A 21,754-nucleotide genomic window follows, 5' to 3' on the forward strand; every position below is an offset into this window, starting at 1 on the left:
TGGCCCTCCTCCTTCTCCTTTACCAGATATTGCTGGACTTCCTCCTCCTCCTCCTCCTCCTCTCTACCAGACATCGCTGGCCCTCCTCCTTCTCCTTTACCAGACTTTGCTTGCCCTCCTCCTCCTCCACCAGACATCGCTGGCCCTCCTCCTCCTCTTCCTCCTCTACCACACATCACTGCCCCTCCTCCTCCTCCTCCTCCTCCTCTACCAGACATCGCTGGCCGTCCTCCTCCTCCTCCTCCTCCTCCTCTACCAGACATCACTGGCCCTCCTCCTCCTCCTCCTGAACCAGACATAGCTGGCCCTCCTCCTCCTCCTCCTCCTCCTCTACCAGACATTGCTGGCCCTCCTCCTTCTCCTTTACCAGACATTGCTGGACTTCCTCCTCCTCCTCCTCCACTACCAGGCATCACTGGCCCTCGTCCAACTCATCCTCCTCATCCTCTTCCTCCTCTACCAGACATTGCTGGCCTTCCTCCTCCTCCTCCTCCACCAGACATTGCTGGCCTTCCTCCTCCTCCTCCTCCACCAGACATTGCTGGCCCTTCTCCTCTTCTTCGTCTACCAGACATCGCTGCCTCTCCTCCTCCTCCTCCTTCTCTACCAGACATCACTGGCCCTCCTCCTCCTCTCCTCCCCTACCAGCCATTGAGGGCCCTCCTCCTCCTCCTCCTCTTCCAGACATTGCTGGCCCTCCTCCTCCTCCTCCTCCTCCTCCTCCTCCTCCTCCTCCACCAGACATCACTGACCCTCCTTCTCCTCCTCCTCCACCAGACATTGCTGGCCCTCCTCCTTCTCGTTTACCAGATATTGCTGGACTTCCTCCTCCTCCTCCTCCTCCTCTACCAGACATCACTGGCCCTCCTCCTCCTCCTCCTGAACCAGACACAGCTGGCCCTCCTCCTCCTCCTCCTCCTACCAGACATCTGGCCCTCCTCCTCCTCCTCCTCCTCCTCCTCCTCACCAGACATCACTGACCCTCCTTCTCCTCCTCCTCCACCAGACATTGCTGGCCCTCCTCCTTCTCGTTTACCAGATATTGCTGGACTTCCTCCTCCTCCTCCTCCTCCTCTACCAGACATCACTGGCCCTCCTCCTCCTCCTCCTGAACCAGACACAGCTGGCCCTCCTCCTCCTCCTCCTCCTCCTCCTCCACCAGACATCGCTGGCCCTCCTCCTCCTCCTCCTCCTCTTCCAGACATTGCTGGCCCTCCTCCTCCTCCACCAGACATCACTGACCCTCCTTCTCCTCCTCCTCCACCAGACATCGCTGGCCCTCCTCCTCCTCCTCCCCCCCATCCTCCTCCCCTCCTCCTCCCCTCCTCCTCCCCTCCTCCTCCCCTCCCCCTCCCCCCTCCCTCCTCCTCCTTCCCTCCTCCCCCCCTCCCCTCCTCCTCCCTCTCCTCCTCCCCTCCTCCCCCTCCCCTCCCCCTCCTCCCCCTCCCCTCCCCCTCCTCCCCTCCCCTCCTCCTCCTCCAGACATCACTGGCCTTCCTCCTCCTCCTCCTCTACCAGACATTTCTGACCTTCCTCCTCCTCCTCCTCCGCTTCCTCCTCTACCAGACAACACTGCCTCTCCTCCTCCTCCTCCTCCTCCTCTTCCTCCTCCTCTACCACACATTGCTGGCCCTCCTCCTCCTCCTCTACCAGACATTGCTGGCCTTCCTCCTCCTCCTCCTCCACCAGACATTGCTGGCCTTCCTCCTCCTCCTCCTCCACCAGACATTGCTGGCCCTTCTCCTCTTCTTCGTCTACCAGACTTCGCTGCCTCTCCTCCTCCTCCTCCTTCTCTACCAGACATCACTGGCCCTCCTCCTCCTCTTCCTCCCCTACCAGCCATTGAGGGCCCTCCTCCTCCTCCTCCTCCTCTTCCAGACATTGCTGGCCCTCCTCCTCCTCCTCCTCCTCCTCCACCAGACATCACTGACCCTCCTCCTCCTCCTCCTCTTCCAGACATTGCTGGCCCTCCTCCTCCTCCTCCTCCTCCTCCTCCTCCACCAGACATCACTGACCCTCCTTCTCCTCCTCCTTAACCAGACATCGCTAGCCCTCCTCCTCCTCCTCCTCCTCCTCCTCCTCCTCCTCCTCCACCAGACATCGCTGGCCCTCCTCCTCCTCCTCCTCCTCCTCCTCCTCCTCCTCTTCCAGACATTGCTGGCCCTCCTCCTCCTCCTCCACCAGACATCACTGACCCTCCTTCTCCTCCTCCTTAACCAGACATCGCTGGCCCCCCCCTCCTCTCCTCCTCCTCCTCCACCAGACATCGATGGCCCTCCTCCTCCTCCTCCTCCTCCTCCTCCTCCTCTCCAGACATTGCTGGCCCTCCTCCTCCTCCTCCACCACCAGACATCACGGACCCTCCTTCTCCTCCTCCTCCACCAGACATCGCTGGCCCTCCTCCTCCTCCTCCTTCTCCTCCGCCACCAGACATCGCTGGCCCTCCTCGTTCTCCTTTACCAGACATTGCTGGCCCTCCTCCTCCTCCTCCTCCACCAGACATCGCTGGCCGCCCTCCTCCTCCTCCTCCTCCTTCTCCTTTACCAGACATTGCTGGCCCTCGTCCTCCTCCTCTACCAGACATTGCTGGCCCTTTTCCTCCTCTTCCTCCTCCACCTCCTCTACCAGACATCGCTGGCCCTCCTCCTCCTCCTTTACCAGACTTTGCTTGCCCTCCTCCTCCTCCACCAGACATCGCTGGCCCTCCTCCTCCTCTTCCTCCTCTACCACACATCACTGCCTCTCCTCCTCCATTTTGCTAGCGCCAGTCTGTGACTGGAGCCCTACTCGCCGCCCACCCGTCTGAGCCGGAGTCTTGTCGGTGAGAGGAGACGCAGTTGCCTTAGCTTCGCTCCGGGATAGGGGCTGCGATCTGGAGCTCAGAGCCCGGAGCTGCGAACCGGCACCGGCGGGGGCAGCTTGTCAGCGGGAAAAGGCGACTTCCCGAAGTAGGGGCGCTTCCCTCCTCCCTATGGAGAAGGGGGCAGGTGTTTCCTTCCTTTTTTTAGAAAAAAATATACTTTCTTCCTGCTCCTCCCGCTCTCACCCGCTAACGTTTTTATCTTGGCTGCGGTGGGAGCTGCAGAGGGTGGCGGGTGAGCGGCGCCCTGCTTGAGTTTCTTTCTAGGGGCTGCCCAGGCGCCCATTTTAGGGTGAACTCCGAGCCGCGTCGCCCCAATATTTCCTCCACCCTGGTGCGCCCAAGCGCGCTATGGGGATGTGTGGAGGCCCCGTTGAGCATCACTTCTGCCGGGCCTGCAGGTGTGTGTGTACACGCAGGGGGCCGGAGGCTCGCGGGGGGGGGGGGGGGGAAGGGCCAGCAATGTCTGGTGGAGGAGGAGGAGGAGGAAAAGGGCCAGCGTTGTCAGGAGGAGGAGGAGGAGGAGGAGGAAGTGGTCCAGCGATGTCTGGTGGTGGTGGTGGAGGAGGAGGAGGGCCAACAATGTCTGGTAGAGGAAGAGGAGGAGGAGGAGGGCCAGCAATGTCTGGTAGAGAAGGAGGAGGAGGATAAGGAGGAGGATCATGATGAGGAGGAGGGCCAGGAATATCTGGTGGAGGAGGAGGAGGAATAGGAAGGCCAGTGATGTCTGGTAGAGGAGGAGGAGGAGGAGAAGGGCCAGCGATGTCTGGTAGAGAAGGAGGAGGAGGAGGAGGAAGGCCACCAATGTCTGGTAGAGGAGGAGGAGGAGGAGGAGGGCCAGCGATGTCTGGTAGAGGAGGAGGAGAAGGGCCAGCGATGTCTGGTAGAGAAGGAGGAGGAGGAGGAGGAGAAGGGCCAGTGATGTCTCATAGAGAAGGAGGAGGAGAAGGAGGAGGAGGAGCAGGAAGGCTAGCAATGTCTGGTAGAGGAAGAGGAGGAGGAGGGCCAGCGATGTCTGGTAGAGGAGGAAGAGGAGGAAGAGGAGGAGGAGGAGAAGGGCCATCAGTGTCTGGCAGAGGAGGAGGAGCAGGAGGGCCAGCAATGTCTGGTAGAGAAGGAGGAGGAGGATAAGGAGGAGGATCATGATGAGGAGGAGGGCCAGGAATATCTGGTGGAGGAGGAGGAGGAATAGGAAGGCCAGTGATGTCTGGTAGAGGAGGAGGAGGAGGAGAAGGGCCAGCGATGTCTGGTAGAGAAGGAGGAGGAGGAGGAGGAAGGCCACCAATGTCTGGTAGAGGAGGAGGAGGAGGAGGAGGGCCAGCGATGTCTGGTAGAGGAGGAGGAGAAGGGCCAGCGATGTCTGGTAGAGAAGGAGGAGGAGGAGGAGGAGAAGGGCCAGTGATGTCTCATAGAGAAGGAGGAGGAGAAGGAGGAGGAGGAGCAGGAAGGCTAGCAATGTCTGGTAGAGGAAGAGGAGGAGGAGGGCCAGCGATGTCTGGTAGAGGAGGAAGAGGAGGAAGAGGAGGAGGAGGAGAAGGGCCATCAGTGTCTGGCAGAGGAGGAGGAGCAGGAGGGCCAGCAATGTCTGGTAGAGAAGGAGGAGGAGGATAAGGAGGAGGATCATGATGAGGAGGAGGGCCAGGAATATCTGGTGGAGGAGGAGGAGGAATAGGAAGGCCAGTGATGTCTGGTAGAGGAGGAGGAGGAGGAGAAGGGCCAGCGATGTCTGGTAGAGAAGGAGGAGGAGGAGGAGGAAGGCCACCAATGTCTGGTAGAGGAGGAGGAGGAGGAGGAGGGCCAGCGATGTCTGGTAGAGGAGGAGGAGAAGGGCCAGCGATGTCTGGTAGAGAAGGAGGAGGAGGAGGAGGAGAAGGGCCAGTGATGTCTCATAGAGAAGGAGGAGGAGAAGGAGGAGGAGGAGCAGGAAGGCTAGCAATGTCTGGTAGAGGAAGAGGAGGAGGAGGGCCAGCGATGTCTGGTAGAGGAGGAAGAGGAGGAGGAGGAGAAGGGCCATCAGTGTCTGGCAGAGGAGGAGGAGCAGGAGGAGGACAAGAGAGGCAGGGATGTCTGGTGGAGGAGGAGTAGAAGGTGGAGGAGGAGGGGCAGGAATGTCTGGTAGAGGAGGAAGAGGAAGAGGAGGAGGAAGAGGAGAAGGGCCAGTGATGTCTCATAGAGAAGGAGGAGGAGGAGAAGGAGGAGAAGGAGGAGGAGGAGCAGGAAGGCTAGCAATGTCTGGTAGAGGAAGAGTAGGAGGAGGAGGGCCAGCGATGTCTGGTAGAGGAGGAAGAGGAGGAGGAGGAGAAGGGCCATCAGTGTCTGGCAGAGGAGGAGGAGCAGGAGGAGGACAAGAGAGGCAGGGATGTCTGGTGGAGGAGGAGTAGAAGGTGGAGGAGGAGGAGGAGGAAGAGAGGCAGGCATGTCTGGTAGAGGAGGAGGAGGAGCAGGAGGAGGAGGAGGAGCAGGAGGAGGAGGAGGAGCAAGAGGAGGAGGAGAGCCAGCGATGTCTGTTAGAGGAGGAGGAGCAGGAGGAGGAGAAGTTACTTTATATGACTTCTGGCTTTCACAATTTTCTGAGCCTGAGCCTAACCTGTGGGTCTGACTGAGAGAAACTTTTATATAAAATTGAGGAAAATACATATTTTTTGGCTCCTGAGTGGTGCACATTAGATATCTCTGAGGTCTAATTGCTTTAGAGTTTTATTCCAGTTCTTTATTTTCTTATTGCTCTTCTTTCTGGTTAAAATATTCATTCTGAATTTTCAGTATAGAATTCTCCTATTATAATTGTTTAATTGTGTCTTCTTCAATAATGTCAAGTTTTTCTTCATGTAATTAGAAGCTCTATGGTTGGATGCAGATTTGCTTATGATTGTTATATCTCTTGATGAGTTCTCCCTACACACATGCACTTTATCTGTGGTATTGGGACTGAAGTCACGGCCTTTGGACTGCCAGGTAAGTGCTGTATTCTATTATTATAACTTAGGATCCTCCTGCCTTCACCCCCTAAAGTGGCTGGGGTTGCAGGTGTGTACTACCATGCCTGGCAGATAGCCCCCCTTTTAAATATGATATCCTTTTTTGTCTCTTGTAGCAGTTTTTGGCTTAAAGTTCTTGCCATCTATCTCTGGGTACTGGTTGTGTGGAGTATGCCTTCCGTCCTTTCACTTGCAACCTATTTGTGTTTTAGGCTCTAAACGGCATGCCCTGCTGACAGTATAGAGTCAGATCATGTTACTATTCGCCAGTCTCAGCCTTTGAATTGGAAATTTTATTCCATTGATATTTATTTGCACTGACCTTTGTCTCTCACGTTTTATGTCTTTATTGTTTTTCCTCATTTCTTCCGTTATTGTTTCGTGTTTTTTATTTTGCTTTGGTAGTGTATCAGTTTGGTTCCCTCCTCAATTCCTTTTCTGAGTATCTTTAGAAATGTGTATTGGTTAACACATTAGCTTTCTTCTAATATAGCAAATGTGTAAGATGATCGTGTTATAAAGAGAAATGACATACATCAGTTCATAGTTTACAAGGTTCCAGTCCAGGGTTGATTACCCCATGTTGTCCTCACTGCTTTATGCCTTTGGCAAGTGGCACATCATGGTGAGTGTATGTGGCAGAGAAAAACCACTTGCCTCATGGAGACAAGTCAAAGTGGAAGAGAAAGGGGAAGTGGCAGCACACTCCAGGTCCGGTTCCGGTTCGGGGGTTCGCCTGTGTGACCAAAGTACCCCTCACTAGGCCACACCTCTTAAAGGTTCCAGCCCCTCCCAGGGGCACCACTCTGGGGGCGGCCTTTAGCACATGGGCCTTTGTGGGGCCTCCAACATGCAAACTTTAGCACCTAATCTGGAGGTGCCCATTAAATCTGAACTATGCAACAATTTAGTTTAAATTAATACAAAATAACCTCTGATCCTTGGCATAGAAAATTTGAATCTGAGTGTTTTGTTTTGGTTGCCAGCTGGGGGGGTGGGGTGGGGGGGGCGGGGGTGAGCTATGGCCTACTTCTGTGATGGATCTTTGTAACATGTGAGCAAGAAATGCCCAAGCACAGGAAACAAGAGCAGGCCCAGGCATGTAGAGGAAGCACTGGCTTCTGGTGAGTGGCTTTGGGCATTATTTGCCCTGTGGCCGTGTCACCGCTGCTTCTGGCTTCTTGTGGTCTTTTCCTCTGTGTTGCACCACCTGTAACCTCTTCTAAGCATCCTTACTGCTGGGTTTGGGGCTCACTTGGGTAATCCTGGATCTCATCATGAGATTCTTAACTGAATTATACCTGCAAAGACCCCTTTTCCAAATCAGTTATATTCATGAGCTCTGGCAGTTAGGATGTGTACATAATGTGTGGCCCACCACTGAACTCACAATGGGGAGTCAGACAGAATGGATTCTGTAGCTTTCACCAAGTGGATACACTTGGCCTTAGAAGTTCAGGAACTACCAGAACCTACGGAATCTGGAGGACATTCCAGATACACCTGCCTGGAGTGAGATTTTCCCTTTTGCGTCATTATAGCACTTTAAACCTAGAAAGGACCTCAGAGAGGAGCATCACATACTACTTAAGATGTAATGGTAGTCATAGTAACCACAGCAGGAGGAGCCAGCATGTACTTAGCACTGATTGGACACCTGGCCATGTTCATATATATTTCATATATATTCACTCATGACGTCCACCCAGCAAAGCCAACAGGTGGGTGTTATCATTACCATATTTTATAGAAAAGAAAACTGGGGCACAGAAAGGTTGGATGACTTGTTCAAAGTTGCACAGCAAGGGAGTGGCAAGGCTGGGATCAGAACCTCATCCATCTAGCTCCAGAATCTGTGCTCCTAACAGCTGCACAGGCAGCAGAAAGGAGCCTTCTGGGTTTTCCCAGAATACATCTCAGCACAGCCCCTTTCCCCAGGCCCAGAAGTGAGACTCCCTTCATCCTGAGCATGTGGACTGGCCAGATTAGAGGGATTCCCCCAAACCTTCTCCACTCTAGGGTTACTGATTTTCATGGCAGGGAGGAAAGGCAGGAGCTTGTCTTCCAAATTCATAAAGGACCTTGAAGATACTAGGACCAGGGTGGAAGCATCTGATTGGCCTATGTTGGATCAGTCATGCTGAGATGAATCAGCATTGACTTTGTGCCTAGTTCTGTGCTGGACAGAAGGTGGGAAAGGAAAGGCAGTTGAGGATACTGTCCCCCTTGAGAGCTTGCCATCTTGGGAGAGATGAGATTTCTGAACTTGAAATTATCAGCTGTTTGTGTTCACTAGTGGCAGTTGAGGCTATACTGCTATATAGCACAGTGCAGGCAGGCATGGAAATTCCAATGGGGCCTGGACATTTTAGCTTGGAGATTTGTGAAAGGAAGCAACCCCATTTAACAGATGGGAATACTGAGGCCAGAAGGCCTAGGTGCCTGAACTGCAGGGCGTGGGCTCCCAGATCTGGGTTCAAACCAAACTTCGCTGAGCTTCTGTGTCCTCTTCCTGTGGGTTACAAGGAGGGAGCGATGTGAGCGCTGAGTGAAATAAAGACAAGGAAGGTGATTATTTCGGCTGGGCTCCCCAGAAGCAGGCTCCAGATGAAAACCTGGGGATGTGTACTTTATTTGGGAGAGGCCCTCAGTGGGCCTGGGAAGAGGTTGGGGAGCCAGGCGGGATGCCTGGGACCTGCTTTCCAGTGTCCATGCTCACCCTTGCAGCCTCTTTGCAAGTCCGCACAGCAGAGACAATGGGAGCCCCCTGGCCTGGCAGTCTGTCACCAGAGAAGGAAAGGAACGCGGGGTAATTCCTTTCTCTCCCGGGACGAGGTTGGGGGGCATCCCCTCTGATGTGGGCTCAGGACTTGCCCTGTCCTATGTCCTTGTCCTACAAGCCTATAATGATAAAAGGGAAAGTCACATTTATGAATATTTTATTAACACATGATTATGGCAATAATTTCTCCCCCTTCCCCTCCTAAGTTATTTTAAGAAGAGCAGCTGTTGGTCTGCCTGGAGCCCCTGCCCAGTGATCTATCCACTATATATTCTGCTTTGGAAGGTTTCATGATAGATTGTTCCAAAGTCAGCTATTAAGAATTTCACAGTCACATAGAAATCTCTTTGCTTTGTGTCATAACGGATCATTTTAAATTATATTAAGAATCATCTTCATTAATCAAGGCCTTTTTTTTCATTAAGATAGTACTCTCTTCCCAGTGTGCCTGGCTCCCTTAACTGAGTTTGAAAGCCCTGGTCCTATTCTACAAAACCGTTATCATCCCTGTGGGGAGATGTGGGGCCATATAACCACACTCAGGGTTTTTGAACCCATAAAGGAATAACAGCCACTGCTAGTGTGGGTTTAGTGTTTGATGGTTTCAGAAGCACTTACACCTCAGTGATGTCTGTGATCCGATCAGACTCAGGCAATAATCCAGTGAGAAAAACTGCCTCCCACTAGCTGGGGGCAGGTCTGAGCCTGTTTCCTCCGCTGCACAATGGGGCTCCTGCTAGTGTGATGGCCAACCCGACTCTATCTTGTGCCTCAATGCCATTTTGTACCTGTGCTTGAACAAAGTGATTGCACATAAACAAAGCACCCAAAACCCCCACATCCTGCTTGGCAGTAAACTTGCTACAGTTGCAGGATGTTTTGTAGCTCACCTAGTGTGTGTGAAACTTCCTTGAACTCCCCACTAACCTGGCATGATTCTGCTTCTGTAAGATTCTGCTTGCTCTCCCCTGAGCCCTCCCCAACTGAAAGCATGATTTAAAAGGTGAAATCAAACTGCTTCCCATTGTTGAGGAAAGATTCGGGGCACTAGTCCCCTGTGGCCACTGCCTATAATACATGGGCTTGAATCTGGCACAGAGTGTGGCACATCTCTATCGTCCGAACTCACTCATCCACAACAGCTGGAGGCCCCAGTGAGATGGCCACAGTGGGTGGACTGGCCGCGCTGTGATCCCTACCATCTGTGGCAGCAAACTACAGGGGAGGCGCCCCCTGAGATGTTCCAGGGCCCCGTAGTCTCACTGCTGACACTGAAGGGACTGCAGACACCTGAGACGCCCTCCAAATTTTCTGGAGCTCATCTGGTCTGGTAAGGATCCTTCTGGTTCTGGTGGGGAACAGTAGTCCTTGAGGAAGGCATTCCCTGGGCCCCTCCATAAGGTCAGGATGCTGACTGAGGTGGCCCCCTGGTCTGGTCTGGTCTGGTCTGGCTATAAACCAGCCAATCTAGTAAATCCCTGGGAATAGGGTTGGAATATCTTTACCCTCTGAATGATTGCTGTATGAGTGAATGAATGAATGACTGGCAACAGGCAATGCAAACAATGGACTGTTCCATCCATGTCCCACAGCAAAGTGGGGGATTCCCCCCTCAGAGTTACGGGACTTGTTTGGGGTCATACTGTGGTTCCGTGGACGTGTCTAAGAAAGGCCAAGTGGGTGCTCTTGCAATGAGATAAATACACCCTACAGCCTGGGCGGTCCTTAAAGCGGCTGAGAGGCCCTCAGCCAGTCCACCGACTGAGGGGTTCCTCCCACAGAGGAACACCCCCTCCCTTGTCTGTCACAACATCATTCAAGGGTGCACCACATAAACACTAAGGCCTCTTTCTTTATGTCTGGACGCCCCCACTGTCCCCAAACCCTTGGACCTGTCTTCTTTCTCTGAATTTCGACTGACCTCTTGGAGCCGGGACTCCCCCGACTGCTCTCCCACCTGTCTTATTCTCCCCAGCACTGTCCCTTCTGGGCCTCACACATCATATTTTGGGACAGACCTCACGGGCTCCCACAGGGCCACATTCTCTATCTTCTGGCCCAATGTCCTCGGCATTCTTCCCTTGACCCCAGGCCGACTGATTGACATAACAATGGTGCCTTTCAGTTTTGGGATCAGCCCAACTTTGAGTCTCATCTTCTGGTCCATCTCTTTTGTCACCTTTTTGTCTTCCCTGTGTCCTGCCCACAGCTGAGCATAGGTGAATATTTAATTCAGTCAGTTCTCACTCATCTGCTTTTTATTGACCTCTGTCTTGGGCAGCCCCTGCCTATGTTTGTCAGTGCTTTCCCTCCTGGGTTTTTGACTCCTTAAACAGAGTTTTGAGGACATCCTCTGACCACCGGTGGCTTTGTTGTCCTAAGGGTATTTTTCCCCTCCCTCTGAACCCCACACCCATATTGACCTTGCAGTTGAGGCTACCCTACGACCCTTACAGGAGGAAGCATTTTGGAGCCTCTTCACCTTTCTCCAGTGGAAACATCAGTGGCTTCTGAGCCTTCGATGTCAATACAGGGGTCCTGGTCCTTTCCTTTAAGCCCCAATCAGTGTACAGTCAGGCCCCTCTAACCAGTGACCCTTTTGATATCTTCTCCCTCATGCTGCTTTGTCTTCTTTTCTTTTTATTTGTTCTTGCAGCTCCTGTTCTTGGGCATCTCCTGCCTGCCCTAAGTCTCTCTACCATGGGGTCATCATCTTCACAACCTGTCACACCCCTTGGTCTGCATGCTTGGAAATTTTCGTCAGGATTTTCTGATCATTATGGAGCGAAATTGTCAAAGGACAAACTGTGCACTTTTTGTGAGCTAATTTGCCCTCTTTTGGTGTGGGTTGGCCCTCTGAGGGCTCCCTGGACCCCGTCTTTGTTCAAGCAGTTTGGAAGGTAGTTACCAAGTCACCAGGACACACCCATCAGTTCCCTTACATTGATTCCTGCTTTACTCTAGTGCAGCACCCTCCTCCTCCATGGCTAAAGGCTTGTGCTGTACAATCCTGTTCAAAGCTGCTTGTTTCAGGCCAGGGATTTAGCTCAGTGGTTCCGGTGCCTGCCACACAAGTGTAAGGTCCAGAGTTCAATTCCCGGTACCAAAACAACAACAACAACAACAACAACAAAGCTGCTTGTTTCCAAAAGGTGTTCTCCCCCTCACAGGTGAACTCGGGAGAGGCAGAAACCAGTTCTGCAGCAGTCAGATGCTGAGGAAGTCCTCCCCAGTCCTCCTCCCTATAACCCTAGTTCACCCCCCTCTCCTGTCCGTCCTGACCCATCTGCCCCCAACTCCCTCCTTTCTTCCTCTACTTCCTCTGCCACTTCTCCCCCCATACAAGAGTGAGTAGAGCTAATGTCTCCAATCCCAGCAGGAGGCCACCACCTCAGGAAGATGCAGTCCAGAGATTCTCCTACCTTTGAGGGAGGCCCCTCCTCTGGATGGAGGACTGGGAACCAGTCTGTTCCTGGTATATAGCTCCTTTTCCACTTCTGACCTCTACAACTGGAAAACTCAGAATCCACCATTCTCTGAGAAGCCCCAGGTTTTGATTTCCATGATAGAGTCCATCTGTAGGACTCATCTACCAATCTGGGATGACTGTCACCAATTGTTATTGACCCTGTTCCCTGCTGAGGAATGGGAGAGGATTAGGTTTGAAGCTAGAAAGCTCTTATTGGGGAGACACTCAGAAGAGGAGGCCCATGAATTGCTGAAGCAAAGGTGCCCCTCAGAGTGGCCTGAATGAGATCCAAATTCCTCAGGGGAGAGGCAGGCTTTACTCATCTTTCACCAAAGCTTGTTAAATGGGCCGAGGATTTAGCTCAGTGGTCCCCTGCCTGCCTGGCAAGCACAAGGTCCTGAGTTTGTTCCCCGGTACCACAAAACAAAAAAAAACCTTGTTAAATGGGATTCAAGCAGCAGCTCAGAAACCCATAAATCTGTCAAAAACCACTGAAGTGACACAGGGACTATAGGAGTCCCCTGGTGCATTTCTGGAGAGAGACTCAGAGAGGCCTTCCAGGTTTATGCCCCATTCAACCCCTCTGCTCTCAGAGAACAGTAGAGCTATAAATTTGGCTTCTGTTACTCAGTCTCCATCTGATTCTAGGAGAAAATTACAAAAATTGGAGGGATTCCCAGGAATGAACACATCTCAACTGTTAGAAGTAGCTCAAAAGGTGTTTGACAGTAGGGTTTCAGAAAGATAAAAATTGGCCACAACCATGGCTGAGCAGTCAGCAAACAAGCAAAGATCTTAGCAGCAGCCATCAGAGGGGACCCCACAGGACCCAACCCCAGGAAGCCCAAAGGGCAGATGCCTAGAAAGCCAGGAGGACACCTGCCATTGGGAAGAAATCAGTGTGCCTTTTGCAAGGTGGAAGGGCACTGGAAAAATGAATGCCCCCACAAGTCCTCTGCCAAGGTACTATTTCTCCCCACTTCCAGGGGAGAAGATGATTCAGACTGAGGAAGCCAGGGCTCCTTCTCTCGTGGTCTCTGGGAGCCCATGGTAAATGGTGAAGTAGGGGGCCAATGAATCTGTTTTCTGGTGGACACTGGTGCCAAGAGGTCAGTGTTAAAAAATCCCCTGGGAAAGCTTTCATCACAAACCATTTCCATCCAGGGGACCACAGGAGCAGTCCAAAACTGCCCACTCATGAGTGAACAACTAGTGAGCCTAGGATCAAAACAAGTTACTCACTCTTTTCTGGTAACACTGGACTGCCCATCCACCTTGTTGGGTTAAGACCTCAACAATACCCCATCTCTCAGAAGGCCAGACAGGGGATAGTCCCTCACATGAAGAGGTTGATGGACTTTGGGATATTAACTCCCTGCAAGTCTCCTTGGAACACCCCGTTCCTACCAGTACAGAAACTGGGGACATCAGATTACAGGCAGATTCAGGACTTGAGAGAAGTTAACTGGCGAGTGGTAACTGCATCCTACTGTCCCCAACCCATATACCCTCCTGAGTTTGCTGTCTCCTGAGCATCAAGTGTATACTGTGCCAGATTTAAAGGATTTTTTTTAGTGTGCCCCTTGCCCCAGCCAGCCATCTATCTTTGCTTTTGAGTGGACTGATCCAGTTTCCAGTGACTCCTGCCAGCTCACCTCGACCCGGCTACCTCAAGGATTCAAAAATGCCCCCACCCTTTTCAGTGAGGCCTCCCAGAAAGACTTGGTGAGTTTTTGATCCCACCACCCTAACCTCACCATGCTTCAATATGTGGATGATTTGTTACTAGTTGCTATGAGCTATTCAGAATGCCTGCAGGGAACATGAGAGCTTCTTCAGCTACTAGAGGAGTTGGGCTACTGCATGTCACCCAAGAAGGCACAACTCTGTGCCCCTAAAGTACTGTACCTGGGATATGAAATCTCAGAAGGAAGAAGAGCCTTGTCCCAGGCCAGGAAAAGGGTCATCCTCCAGATTCCTACACCAACTACCAAGAAACAGGTACGAGGATTCCTATGTGCAGCTGGATACTGTCACCTATGGATATCTGGGTTTGCTGAGATAGCGCGGCCCCTCCTTTCTGCCATGGGAGGAAATCAACCCCTAGACTGGGGAATAGATGAAGAAGAATCCTTCCAGAATCTGCAAAGAGCTTTGGTATCAGCTCTGGCTCTGGCACTACCTGATGTTACTAAGGCTTTTCATCTATTCATCCATGAGGTAAGAGGGATTGATAAGGGTGTCCTAACACAGTCCTTGGGACCCTGGAAGTACCCTGTGGCCTATCTCTCTAAAAGATTAGATCCTGTGGCCTCAGGATGGCCTTCATGTCTTTGGGTGGTAGCTGCCACAGCTGTACTGGTCAAGGAGGCTGATAAATTGACCCTTGGACAGGACCTAGTCCTAACCATCCTTCATTCAGTAGAGACTCTGGTCAGGGAGGCTACTAACAAGTGGATGTCAAATGTCCACCTCAGTATCAAAGACTCTTCCTTGACCTGCCTTGCATATCCTCTCAGCAGGACAGGTTCTCAATCCAACTACACTGATGCCAGATGATGATCCAGACATCCCAATTCACCACTGTTGAGTAGGTGCTGGACCAGACCCAGGGGGGCCAATTGGACTTAACAGACAACTCCTTGGCTGAGGTGGGTGCCACCCTCTTCACAGACAGAAGCAACATGGTGGTAAGTGGGGTACAGAGGGTAGTAACTACAGCTAATCAAGTCATTTGGGCCCAGCCTCTGCCTGAGGGGACCTTGGCCCAAAAGGTAGAACTGATTGCCTTGGCCCAAGCCTTGAGATGGGAAAAGGAAAAGAAGATAAATGTGTAATGTGACAGTAGATATGCCTTTCCTACTCTACATGTCCACGTGAGCATCTACAAGGAGAGAGGGCTTCTGACAGCAGCAGGAAAGACTGTCAAAAAGAAAGAAGAGATATTGTCTCTCCTAGAGGTTTTATGGCTTCCCAAGAAGGTGGCCATCATTCATGTTCAGGGTCACCAAAAGGACAATACACCCAAGGCTAAGGGAAATCAACTTTCAGACCAGCGCAGCCAGAGAGGCAGCCCTGAGGCCAGCTGAACCCTTAGACATTCTGCCTACCATGAGTCCTCCTCCCCCTTTCCTTCCAACTAGTCCTACTTACAATGAAGAGGAAGATAGAGAAGCAAGCCAGTTGCAAGCAAAGATCCTCAAGGCTGGTGGAAATGTCCAGATAGTCGCATCTACCTCCCCCAGGCATTTGGATGACAGCTCATCCAGCAGCTGCATTCGGTCACACACCTGGGGGGCTCCAAGATGGCTGAGCTTCTAACTTCAAGATACTGCTTTACAAAGCTGCAAGAGCTGGCCAACCAGGTCTCTCTTAGGTGCCCAATCTGTGTACAAGTAAATCCCCACCAGGGCCCATCTGCACCCCTTGGGGTCAGATTCTGGGGTAGGAATCCTGGAGAACACTGGGAAGTGGATTTCACAGAGATCAAACCACCAGCAGGTGGCTATTGCTACCTCCTGGTTTTCATAGATATTTTCTCAGGATGGGCAGAGGTCTATGCTACTCAGTGGGAGACTGCCACTATGGTGGCAAAGAAACTTTTTCAGGAATTAATTCCCAGATTTGGACTACCACTATCCATTGGATCTGACAATGGCCCCACCTTTGTAGCTTCTATAACTCAGTTAGTCAGTAGGGCACTGGGTATAAATTGGAAACTCCACTGTGCCTACCGACCACAAAGCTCAGGGCAAGTGGAATGGATGAATTGGATCCTAAAATCTACTCTGACTAAACTGATGTTGGAAACTGGTTAAGGGTGGGTCAGCCTGCTGCCTTTGGCTCTTTTTAGAGTTAGATGTACCCCTTACGAAGCAGGTTCTACTCCTTATGAAATTATGTTTGGAAGACCCCCCTTCCCTGCTCCCCAAGCTTAAAAGTGAGTGCTATAAGAATTTTCTAACCAGTTCCTGCTAAAGTATCTCCAGTCTCTCCAACAGGTACAGAAAACTGTTCACTTCCAGGTATGAGCTACTCAGCCCCTGCCCAGCTCTACACCATGCCACCCATTCCAGCCCAGGGATACTGTCTTCATCAAGGCCTTTTGGAGTGAAGGACTGACTCTAGCCTGGAAGGGACCCTACACAGTCATCCTTATGACACCCTTGGCTCTCAAGGTTGATGGAATCTTGACATGGGTTCACCATTCATGCATCAATCAGCCAAAACAGTGAACTGCTGAGCTGGGACCTGATCCTTTAAAGCTAAGGCTAGTCCTATCATGATTGTGATACTTCTCCTTATTGTCTTTGGGCTGATGAGGCTGAACTCTGGGGAAATGCAATGAGGAGAGTTATACTCCTTTCTCCTCACCTCCTTTAGCTCAGGAGAAATTCTAGGTAGTCACTTTTGGTACCATCTGCCCCTGGCAACCTCTCAGGTTGCCTGAGGTCAATCTCTGTAAATTATTTAGAAGAGATTGGGGAAGCTACTACTATCAGTTCATAAACCTGGGAAGCTGTGACTTCTATGCATGTCCAGGGTTCAATCTATTTGAACAACAGGGCTGTGGGTCCCCAACTGACTTCTACTGCCCTAACTGGGGCTGTGTAAAAAGTGCCTCCTATAGTGGGGGACCAAATGTCACTAATGATATCATAGTTTGGAAATGTGGGTGCTGAGTTACAATTCTGATACAAAGGCCCCAGGACTCTAAATGGGCCACAGGATGGAATTGGGGCTTCCACTTCTGGCTTCCTGGAGGACTAACTCCTGACCCAGGGGAAATCATTACCTTTCAAACCCAGCTGCTAAGCCAAACACCAAGATAGCCAACAGGACCCTTAATGAAGATAAAGGACCACTTACTTGAGCCTCACCCTGTTATCCCTCCTTCTAAGCATCCGCTCTTAGCTACCAATAGAGCAGCCCCCCTCGAGTACTGCCTCCCTCCCTTTTCTCCATGTTGGGAGCCATCCACACTATGTTAAACCTGACTCAACCAGACCTGCCTCAGGACTGTTGGCTCTGTCTAAAAGCAAAGCCTCCTTATTATGTGGGTGTGGGAGTCCTGGGTTCAATCAAAGCCTCAAGTACTGCCTTAGCATGCACTTCTGCAAAGCCCCCCTTGACAATTGGTGAAGTTTATGGAAATGCAACCTGTCTGGCAACTTTTTCTTATTATATAAGTAACTCCCTTTTCCATGCTGTGTGTAGCCAAACCATGACTCTGGAGACCTTGAAGGCTTTTCTTGCCCCTAACAGCACTTTGCTAGCTTGTACCTCAGACTCACTAGGTGTATCAGAATTCCTGAGGGAGATACTAGACCTGAAGACTTGTGCATCCTGTTGAGACTTCTTCCTTGAAAGGACCTGAGTTTGATCCCCGGTACAAAAAAAAAAAAAAATACTGTGCAAGCACAAGGACCTGAGTTCGATCCCCAGTACCAAAAAAAATAAAAAATAAAAAATAAAAATACAAGGGCCAATCAAGAGCCTGAGAAAAAGCAAAATGAGGGGACCAGCCAATCCAATGATAAGAGTAGTTACCCACGGGCTCCAATTGAACAGGTTATTTTGCCTGACCTTTTGAAGGATATCGTGGATTATACCAGGCTTGTTGGCATAGAAACAAAATGTTTCTGGTGCAGTGGGTTTGTCTCTGTCCCCTGCCCTGCTTCCCTTGCTGAGCCCTCAGCTCTTGGTTCCCAAGTTCCCCCTCCATCAGTCCCCTGGCCCCTGGGTGAGGCCTGGGATCCCTGCTAGGGTATTCAGAGCAGCTTCTGGCCACATTTACATTTTGTGAAGATTATTGATTACTGGATTACTAATAACCAATGATCTCCCCCTCTAGGATTGAACTGTTTGCACACAGAGGCCCCATCTGGTTCTGCTCATTGCTATGGCCTGGGGCCAGCACAGGACCCCATACATGGTATGTGCTCAATAAACACTTATTGACTGACACGTCTCAGGTGCTCTGAAAGGTAGGGAGGTGGCCACAGAACAGAAGTGAGATGAGAAGTGAGCCTGCCACATTGGCAGGGGAGGGAGGGGCCGGCCAGGCAGCAGGACAGACAGACAAAAGGCACTGAATAAGGGCCACTCAGCTCCTGTGGGCCTCCCTCTTGTTTGGCTGGCCAGCTGGCTCCCAGGCTGAGCTGGTTGATGACAGTGACACTTATTTGAAGGGGCTGGACATAGCTGGCCTTTGGGTCTCAGGCAGTCTGCCCTCATGGTGACAGAGGACTGCACCTCTCCACCCCTCTATGATGCATCCTCATCTCCTTTTGTCTTTCAGGCTCACTATTGCTGGTGGGTCACTCAGGAAGGTGGTAGGAGGGACAGCAGCACCCTCAGGGCACTTGATGTTGGCTGCTGTGCTGCTCACCAGGCCCTGTTGCCTTGAGCCTCAGTAACAGCTCACCTGAGCTCATGGTGCTCCCCTTTGGCAGGAAGTGGCCCCTGGCATGGGTAGTGGTGCTAAGAGTTTAGAGTGGTGGTGAGCAGAGGCTCTGCAGTCACTTACTCAGTTAGGACAGGGCTGGGGGACAGAGAGGCTGGGCCTTGGAATTGAACAGGATGCATTTAAGTCCTGAGCTCCTGGCTATGTGACAAACCCCACATGAGTGACTTTTTTTTGCTATTCCGGGCCTCAGTTTCCTTGTCTGCAAAAATGACAATGACCCACCCATCTTCTGCCTCCATTCTGTAGCCAGAGAGTGAACATGCAGTGCTTGGCACAGAGCAGGTGCTCAGCAAGCTGGGGCTCTCTCCTGCACAGAGCACTCTTGCTGTCTGCTCTGGCCCTCGGTGTTGAAGCTGCCCTGGAAGCGGGCTGGGTGTGGGTGTTAAGTCCTTTTAGTGACTGAAGAAGCCACACTGTGAGCAGCTATGCCCCTTCCCATAATGACACACAAGGACATTTCTGTGTCAGTGAAGGGCAAGTTCAGAGCCAGAATCAAGCTCTGGACTCTCAGTCCAGTGCTCTTTCCATAGCTAGGTGGAAGGTCCCAAGGGCTAAGGACAGTGCAGGGCAGGGTTGGAGCACAGTCCTGGTGACACAGACCTGAGCTCAAATTGAAGCGAGGACTGAGCATGTGTTTGCTCTGCAGCCCTTCAGTTACCTGCTATGTAGGACACAAGCCCCTACCTCCATGGCTTAAACCATTGTCACTTTTTCTTTCCCTGGGCTTCTGAGCACCTGCACTTTGGGGGGACCCAGTGGTGTTCCTGCTAGGGTCTCCCCTGTGGCTGCAGTTAGATGGTGGCTGATGCAGGGGCAGTAGGAGGCTGACATAGCCAGAACCAGCTTGGCATCTCCTCTCTGCACCTGGCCTCTGGTCTCTGCAGCTGGCCTGGTCAGGCTGGCTCATGCCACGGGGGCTTCATGACCCCAAGGAGAGTTTCCTGTGATGACAGTGGAGGTTGCGTTGCCTTTTCTGAGCTACGTCACTTGTGCTATGTCCTTTTGGTTATAAGCTTCAGGGGCAAAGGGGACCAGACTCCATCCCTGGATGGGGAGAAGTGAGTTTCCAGAGCATATAGGGTGGGTGTTATTAGTGTGGCCATATTTGCCACAGTGGCCTTGAACAAGTAAATTAAGCTCTCTGGGCCTTGGTTTTCTTGCCTGTAAAATAGGCAAGAAACAGCAGCAACTGAAGAGTCTGCCATGCAGATGAACAGAGAGGTGACATGCCAAGGCCTTCTAAGGCATCTTAGTGGAGCAAGCTGCTGTGAACTGTGACATTACAAAGCTTGTAGATCTCCACACCTGTGCTTCCCAACTCCCTGCTGAGGTGGAAAAGGATGCTCTGTGGACTTGTCCCCTGTGTTTATTACCAGCATCCCCACCATCCTCAGATACCAGCCAAGGAAGAGTAGATCTAGGATACTGTCCATACTCTGTGCTGCAAGAAACAATTTCTGTGTCTTGGGGCATCTTGGCTATGTGAGATTAAAATCCAGCATGGTGCTCTTCCTGGCATAACCTCCATAAGCAAAATCCCCCAGAGTCCCCGGTTCCCTGCCTCAGGCCAAGGCTGGGGGTCACTTTCTGGGGATTGTCTCTGAATTCTCACAGCAGCCCTGACAGGTAGGGATGGAGTCACCATTTTGTGGGTTAGGATACAGAGGCTCAGGAGAGGTTAAGCACCCTGGACAAAGTCAGTGTGCTGGAGTGAAGGTTGAATGCAGGGCCTGCCTGCCCCCAGATTTCCTCTGCATCTCCTCCATGAGGCTGCCTAGCTGGCCTGGTCCCAGGTGCATTCTGGGTTCTCAGATCTCTGCTCTCTCCTAAGAGCCCCTTCCCAGCTCCACCCTGTCTCCATCTGATCCTTCAATCCCCACACAGCCCTCTGTAGGGAAGGTTGGCCTCCTAAGCAGAATGGAGGAGAGCTCAGAATCGAGGCTATGGGTGACCAGTATTCAATCGACTATGTAATCTTGGTGACTCCCCTGACCTCTGAGACTGTAAAATGCGGTCACCTGTAAAATGGGGTCATAATAAGTCTACCTCCTAGCATGCTTGTAAAGCTTCCATTATTTATTCTGAATATTTAAAGCTCTGCTCTTCTTGTTATTCTTATCAGTGGGAAACCCAGTGTCCAGGGGAGTTTCCCAGCGCAACTCAGGAGGAAAGGCTCCTTGAGCTGGTCTTCAGTCCTCCCCATCCTTGTGGTCCTGCAGCTATAGAAGATGTTGTGCATTCTCTCCAGAAAGCCAGGCTTTCCACCATCCCGCATTGCTTCTCAAAAACAACAATAAAGTTCAGAATCCAAAATGGCACCCAGGATGAGTGATGCCTGTCTCCATGGTTGTGTTGCCTGGTGTTTTCTTTTCCCAAAGGCCAGTGAGGTGCTTAATTTATTTGTCTTCCATGGGATTTGCCAGCTACTTCTTGTTAACCTGCTTCCTAATTATGAGATAGGCAGCCCATATATAAGCCAAAGGGGGCCATAATGGGGTGATAAAGGAGACTGCTGTTCCTCCAGCAGCTCCCACCTGCCATAATAAAGACATCAGGCTCTGAATGAGTGGGGCTGGAACTTGAGGAGCCAGCATGTCCACTGGAAGGAGAGACAGTACCAACAGTGACAAGGTCTTTCTTCCGGGACTCAGCACCATCACCAGCAAGGTTAACCCTTCCAGGGACAGGGGGAGGTGGCCAGATGCTCTCCACACTGGGGTGAGACCCTGAGAACAGAAGGCCTGTGATACCAGTGTCAGTGATGCTGTTGCCACAGAGCAGTAACCCTCCACAGTCCAGGGCTTTGTGGAGGGCATGCCTGTTCCACTTGCAAAAAAGCAACTGCATGAGGAATGCTTTCATGTTGTCTTTCTGTAAAAAATGAAAACAGTACAAAAGAATATAGAGTAAAAACAAAGAGAAAGAGTGAAAGAAAGAAGAAAAAAGAAAATAAAGAAAAGAAAGGAGAGACCCTTCTTACATCTCAAATCCCACTGTCCTCTGAGGAGGGACCCCTGTGTACAGTTTGGGGTGCATTCTTCCTTCAGGCTTTGCAAAAAACTTAATAGACTTTAAATTTTGAGCATCACATACAGAGTTCTCATATATTCCCATATCTCCCCTGCCCTCTCCCCAGCCTTCCTTGATAGCAGCATCGCATGTAGCCCATTTGTTACAACCAATGACCTGAGACGCA

The 21,754-nt window shown here is 51.6% G+C and overlaps 1 long non-coding RNA gene across 13 annotated transcripts; it reads left to right on the plus strand.

The window, feature by feature from the left end:
• The first annotated feature begins 2,343 nt into the window (after positions 1 to 2,343).
• On the plus strand, positions 2,344 to 20,904 carry LOC147820908 (uncharacterized). Of its 13 annotated transcripts, none has more exons than XR_015447917.1 (5): positions 2,344 to 2,948; positions 5,697 to 14,309; positions 14,609 to 16,359; positions 17,944 to 18,024; positions 20,681 to 20,904. It is a non-coding gene; the product is annotated as an uncharacterized LOC147820908 (long non-coding RNA). The 13 variants fall into 13 exon arrangements; XR_015447915.1 differs by lacking the exon at positions 2,344 to 2,948 and adding an exon at positions 2,955 to 3,261; XR_015447920.1 differs by lacking the exon at positions 2,344 to 2,948 and having other exon boundaries at positions 3,311 to 14,309; positions 14,609 to 15,454; positions 16,091 to 16,359.
• Positions 20,905 to 21,754: the final 850 nt, after the last annotated feature.

The sequence above is a fragment of the Heterocephalus glaber genome, unplaced genomic scaffold (assembly GCF_053883595.1).
Source record: "Heterocephalus glaber isolate CG9 unplaced genomic scaffold, H.glaber_assembly_v1.0 deba00001781, whole genome shotgun sequence".
Taxonomy (NCBI): domain Eukaryota; kingdom Metazoa; phylum Chordata; class Mammalia; order Rodentia; family Bathyergidae; genus Heterocephalus; species Heterocephalus glaber.